The sequence below is a fragment of the Lolium rigidum genome, chromosome 3 (genome assembly GCF_022539505.1).
Source record: "Lolium rigidum isolate FL_2022 chromosome 3, APGP_CSIRO_Lrig_0.1, whole genome shotgun sequence".
Classification (NCBI taxonomy): domain Eukaryota; kingdom Viridiplantae; phylum Streptophyta; class Magnoliopsida; order Poales; family Poaceae; genus Lolium; species Lolium rigidum.
In genome coordinates this window covers 301,168,842-301,175,498 of record NC_061510.1, presented here as the reverse complement: position 1 = coordinate 301,175,498, position 6,657 = coordinate 301,168,842, and the positions used below count along the sequence as shown (strand labels likewise).

The 6,657-nt window shown below is 44.9% G+C and overlaps 1 long non-coding RNA gene across 3 annotated transcripts; it reads left to right on the top strand.

The window, feature by feature from the left end:
* Window positions 1–3,286: 3,286 nt before the first annotated feature.
* On the top strand, window positions 3,287–6,383 carry LOC124703626. 3 transcript variants are annotated; one of them, XR_007003186.1, is made up of 3 exons: window positions 3,287–3,393; window positions 3,484–4,789; window positions 5,930–6,383. It is a non-coding gene; the product is annotated as an uncharacterized LOC124703626 (long non-coding RNA). The 3 variants fall into 3 exon arrangements; XR_007003184.1 differs by having other exon boundaries at window positions 5,919–6,383; XR_007003185.1 differs by having other exon boundaries at window positions 3,317–3,393; window positions 4,215–4,789; window positions 5,919–6,383.
* The last annotated feature ends 274 nt before the right edge of the window (window positions 6,384–6,657 follow it).

The following is a 6,657-nucleotide window of genomic DNA, read 5'->3' as shown; positions in this document are numbered from 1 at the left end:
TGGTCCGGAGGTGGTGGATATGCCGTTCTTCTCCGACTTCGTCGATGGGAGGCGGCGTATGTTGGTCCAAGACAAGACGGGACGTCCCCGGCCGACGTGCCACGGTGACATGTGCCTCGCTCGCTACAACAGCACTGTTCATCGACTCACAAAGCCTCGTTGGCGATGGTGCTCTTTTGGATCTTGCAATGGTGGAGGCTCGGCGTCTCTTCTTGCGTTCGTCTCGGCGGCGTTGGATTTGGACGGCGGCCGCCGGCTACTGGTGGTTGCAGTGAAACCCTAAGGATCGTTTTGTATTTCTCGATCTTTTAGGATTTTATCTGCAAATTCAGGATAATCATTTTATCCCGGTTTGTCTTTTAGTTTCCACATGTGTTGCTTCATGTAACTTGATTTTCGATTAATGAAATATGTGGTTGCTCTCAAAAAAAAACTGTTCTCCTGTCTGACCACAAGTCAGAAGACAGAACAATCGCACCACCTCCGATCTGCCTACTGCAAGCAGATAACTGATGAGAAGGTGGGTCAAACAAAAAATTTAAGAGAGCGGCAGCACAACTTCCAGTAGAGAGGCCTCCAAGGCTCCAACATACCTGCAAATTGCCTCCACCACCACCGGTCTTCGTCCATCTGCCATGAAGAACAAATAAGCTGGAAAAATATCGAGGAATTCAACTAATAATAGAAGTTTACATGGGTTTTCTAAAATAATTGTGTTGAACCGGTTCTGGTAAACTGGTGCCGCCAGGAAGCCGCCAGGGGCGTACAAGAGCTCGACATAAGTCGCATGCGAAAAGGACGACAAGATCGTGTCTCCAATGTAGACCAGCAACGAACAAATGTACGGAACTAGCAACAGGGCATATGAGTAATTTTGTGTCTATTTTTTCGATGGGAGGAAGTTCAATGATTATTTTCTCTTTATTGGGCCAAAATTTGTGTCTGTTTTCCATTGGAAAAGCTTAGGACGATGTGTCCCCAAAATCCAAAGCCCATAACAAACGTGATTAGCACATTACATCATGGCATGTGTTGGCGCCGGTTCATTCGTTTTGTCATGCTGGTCAAGAGTTCGTGGACTTTAGAGGAAAAATGTCATTACTAGGTACTTCAGACCACCAGCGGTTCCACATGCTCGGGCGGTATGGTGTCTGATTAGGCGTTGCGACGGCGATGTAAATAAACATCAACGACAAGTTGTTTTCCCGTGGAATGTGTTTTTGCTTTGTATATTACATGAGCAGTCTATCTAAAAAAAAATAGGCCACCTCGAGCGAGCTACCGAAAAATATGTTGCTTGGCAATTTACTTAGTGTTTTCTATATTTGCCTATTTTGCAGAAACTACGAATGGAGGGAGGTCTGAGTTACATTTAAAAATTATTAAATGGGTTAAATTTTATTATTTGTATGTAACCTAAAATATGGGTAAATTTTTCTTTTGTAAAGACTGGCGATATTATGTGAATTATAAAGACTGACGATAATATATAATTGTAAAATGTTATAAAGAAAATATGTCAGCTGTTATAAAGACGGAGGACACTTTGTGAATTATAAAGATTGATGATAACATATAATTGTAAAATGTTGTATATATATGTTGCTAATGAGCATTTCAATTATTCTAAATCAACAATTCTTTTTTTCCGCAGCAACGCGCGGGCATTGTCCTAGTCGAGATAAAATCTCAATCTATATGCATTTAGAAGTGTAGGGGTTTCCTGCTGGTTGAGTAGTTTTTTCTCTAGGATGTTCTATTCCACCACGATCTGTGTTTGTGGTCAAGTGTTTTTCCTAGATTTCTTATTATACCCTATATAAAGGAAGGATGATTTTGATCGCTCCCATGGTTTCGGCTACTGTTCATCCACTAATTTTCGTTGGTTTCAGCCACTGGCATGATGCCACGTTTTCTTTTTTACCATTTACTCTTTCTCTTTCTACCCTGTTTGTCATTTCTTCTTTTTTTTTGGTAGATTTTGCTGACCGGGTGACCAGCAACCTTTCCGGATAAGCAGTTCCAGGCTTAAGCGGCAAGTGGTCAAAGCGGCATGGGAAAAGTTCTTATTCTTTTTGTCCTCCTCATCTCTCTCCCAGACTCTAGAGGTTAGTGGCGAGCGGCCGACCATGGCACGAGGGGAGCGGCCGGGCCGCAAGTCGAAGCAGGGAGCCGGAGCCGGGCGGGCGGGCGTGGCGAAGGGGCGGAGTCGGCGGGCGCCGAAGCTGGAGGGCCCAGCAAGGCGGAGCAGCCCGGGGCGTCGAGGATGGCGAGGGCCCATGGCGCGGGGAGCAGTCCGGCCGGCACGGCGGCGATCCAGGGGAGAGCGGCGCGGGAGTCGGAGGCGCGAGCCGGGCGGCAGGGCGTGCCGAAACCGGAGCTTGGCGTGAAGCATGTAGAGCGGCCGGAGGGTGCGGGGCGAGGACGTCGCGGGAGCGCGAGAGCAGGATGGAGGCAGGGCGATTGAACGCGAGCCGGTGCCGGCCGAAGAGCGGGCGGAGCAGCGGATTTGGGCGCGTGCGTGGCCGGAGCGGCAGATGTGCGGGACGTAGCCGGACAAGGCGAGCAGGGCGCCGGCGGTGGGTGCGCGGCCATGGCGCACAGGGGAGGAGCACTGGCGTGGTGCCGAGCACGACGGCGCGCTGCAGGTGCGAAGGGCGTCGCGGGATGCAGATGGTGTTTGTCCGGAGGGCGCGGCGTCCTGACGGATACGAGGCAGGGGCGACGTAGGTCGACGAAGGTGCAGGACGAGGCTCGCTCGAGGGAGCGGCTGGCTGGAGCCAGAGGATGCGAGCTTGTGGGTCGCGCAGCCATGCGCCGGAGATGAGCGGGCGTAGGGAGCTGCTGCGGGCGCGCTTTAGAGGACAGGGGTCGGATGAGAGAGGCGCGTGGCGCAGTTGCTCGGCGCGCGGGACACACTCGGGGACGGCCCATGGGTGGCCAGCGCGAGGAGCAACACTAGGGCACAACAGGGGTGAGGAGGTCGGAGAGCGGCGCGGGGCGGTGGCCGGCACGGAAACAGCAGTTTCACGGGTGTGACCAGGCGTGCGGGACGCGGTGTGGTGGCGCGGCCGGCCTGCCCGCAGGAGAGTCACAGGCGCTGGTTGAGGAAGAGGCGCAGGGAGCAGGTCAGCCATCGGTGAAGGGGTGGTCAATCCGTCTTCAGTGCCACCTACAGAAGCGTGTCAGGTAGAGTAGAGGTACCGTCCCGATTGGTATGAGCCTTTGAGGAGCCGCTGGAGGCCGTTTCCTAGAGAGAGAGGAGGGGGCCATCGATTGTGCGGCAGCTAATCCAGGGCGGAGCAGGGAAGGGAGGCCAGCACCATGGCAGCCCCACTGGCGCCAGGAGCATCGTGCTGCACCAGCGAGGCAAAATCCTCCTACTCTAAATAGGTTCTCATTTCTGTGATTGAATTGTTACTTTTCGGATACAAACAGTGCTTTAGGATCTAATGTAGATCTGATTTCCTATCGTTGATGCAGAGATGTAGGGAACGTGAGTTGAATTAGCCAACTGGACAAAAAATCAGGTTTCAGTAGTAACAAGGTTTTTCCATTTGTACGCAACACTATGTGTTACACATGGACAGTTAACTTGAGGATAAAGGTTCTAAAATGCAAGAAAGCTCTGTGATAATCATATCAACAGTTCAACCCCGTGATTTTACTCCAAAATTGATGTATAAACAGGGACTGATACAGAGTAACTTGCTAAATCCATCTTTATCCTGATTTGGGTTTGCCCAATTTTCTAGCCTGACTGTCATTTGCTAACATTTTTTTTACCTCCTCATTGTATTTTACTGAAAGGTTACTTATTTGGTAAGTCAAAACGCTTCCTATTGCTGTTAGTTCTGAACACATTTTTAGGCGCTATGTGGGCATTCTAGGGGTTTATACAACGAAGGCATGTTTTGTTTATTTCACCAGTCAGTTTAAATCCTTACTGTACATGTGCCAAGATGTCTATTTCTTATAATTTATGTACAAAGCTTGCTATTTCTGTTTGGTATCAGAAAGCTCATATATCTCAAATGGAATAGTTTATGAGAGGAACAAAGAAGAAAGGATGATGATATATTATTTTTTTGCTTTTGAATTGTAATTTATATGCTTACAATATTATACCAAAGTACGTGTTACAGGGTTTATTCAAATCAATAGTTTTTCATGTAATACTAGACTGACCTCTACATTTGCTCATAACATTACAGGGTCTGTGACTGAACCTGAAATGTGCTCATCGCGTAATTGATTTGCACGGACAACTTTTGTTACATAGGCTGCAAGACGTGTTGAGAGAGAGTAAACGTATCTAGAACTAAATACATTCTCCATGTCTGGATTTGTTGAGCCTTTCCAAGGTATGCTCCTACATAATAATTTATGCATTGGCATTTCAATGAAAGAGGTACCACAACCTGAAATGTTTTTCTTTTTCTTGGTTATTCATTTTTTCGTATTATGCCAGACTCAGTTCGTAAAGGTCACATTTGCTATAAAGTAGGTTTAAGATATTACTGGCAGAGATGAATTGGTCCCTATGGTCAAAGCTAGGTTCTTTGAGCTGTCCACCAGTAAACTAAATACGGAATATTTTTGCTTCCAAGTTCAGTCCTTTGAACCAAAGACCAATGCAACAGAGCGACCAAACAAAATAACACCTGCGATAAACACGCCAACATGCTCTCACCAATACAACAGATTAACAGAGCAACCAACTGAAACTACGCCTGTGATAGGCACACCGCACACCAATATGATCCTTCACTCTGCAGGACTGGAAAATGTATGTTCTTCTTTAGCTTAGAGTTATATCGGATCTTTTTCTTTTGTCTTAGAGTTAAATCGGTTCTTCTTTGGCATGGAGAAATTTGTAATGATAAACATGCTGACCACATAAGAATTCAGTTGATGAGTTCATAATATTTTGACCAAACCTGAGGCAGGGTGATTTTCTCTTATAAATTGATCTTCATGAGTTTATAAATTGACGTTTCTGTATTTTACTGAAAGTTTCATGGTGCTTAGTTTCTAGGTTGACTTTTTGATTTGCCAAATTATTAGCAGAAATATGTATACTTAAGTATTCATCAAATCGCACCTACTTCATTCATTACCTTACTCTGATGGGGTTCATTATAGATATTTACTTCCTGATGTAACCATTTGGTAAAATAGTAGCAGCTTAAGATATATATCTGTTTTTTACTTCTCCCTACCGAAAACAGTCTGTTGTTTTTAGCAACCACTGTACATGTTCAGAACTTCACATGGTAAAACATGGATAGGCATTAAACCATTGTCTTGCTTAATTGAGGAAATTGGCCATTTTGCTTATCTAGCAATTTGCGTATTCGTCTTGCTCTCTGAATTTCTTTTGGTATTTCATTGTTTTCTTTCAGCTGTCCTTTATTTATCAACAATTTCTGCCAGTACATTTCAAAATTAATACATTAAGTGAACCTTGGTTCTTTTCCTTGGTCGAATTGTCTTGTGTTTTCTTAGCTGATCACAATTCGAACTAGGCCAAATATAGTTTGCTTCGCAAAAAAAAGATGTATGTTTGCACCTGACAATTTTCAAAGGATATGTCTTCAGGTCTTTCGGCTCTGTTTTCTCACATGACAAGATTCATCGAGCTACCACATAATTTTCAAATAACAATGCTGAAACAGCGCAACAATACATATCAGGTCCAGGCAGCAGCTAAAAACAGAAAAGATAATTGTTTTAAGTAGACTACATAATAACTAAAAAGTTTACATACTCGCCATTTTTACTTTGTGTGGATAAATAGACTTGCTACTTATTTATTACGATCCTGTAGTTAAAGTATTTAATTATTTCGTAAAAAGGAATTGATTATTTTGGTCTAATAAGTAGTGAGTTAGCTCTATCTTACTAACTTTTTGCAGAAAAAATTTAGGAGCATATGGGAATTGATTACCTCCTCGACAACTGAGACTGTATCCGTCAACATCGCTCTCGACCCACAAAGCCGTGGCGATGGCTGTGCCAAGCTCAACATGCCCATCGAGCTATTGCACCACCTTTCACAGGGATGGAAGACTAAGACTATCACGGAAGCCGCAGGTGCCCTACTGAAGGTCCCCACTCAAGCAAGGAGCAGTGCCATCCGCGTACCCATCCTCGCCACATAATGCCTCCAAAGAAGACCATAAGCATTCCTTCATCTGACGAAGAGGACAACAATGCATCTGATCGACTATCTCAGCAAAGTACGGCTAATTTTGGTAATCAGCTGCACTGTCGTTCTGAACCACCAAGCTCTCCATCCACTACGGAGCACCATAACCACAGAATCGCCACTCCCACCTGATAGCCCATATATATCAGGATATGCTCTGCTTTTGTCATATGAATTTTTCTACTCTATAGATAATCGGTAGATGGCACCAAGTATCTATCGATGAGTAGGAATCATGTAGTATGTAAATGCAGCAAAACCAAAAAATGTACTATGTAATGCATATCTATATCTTACGATGCTTTCTGTTTGTATCCATATCAATAAGCACTTTTCTGCAATGATCTGTCCATGTTACTGAGTAAAATCTAACATACAAACTACAATCGTTCCGTCGTGTATCAAATAGTCATTGATCTTACGGCATACACAACTATGACTGAAAC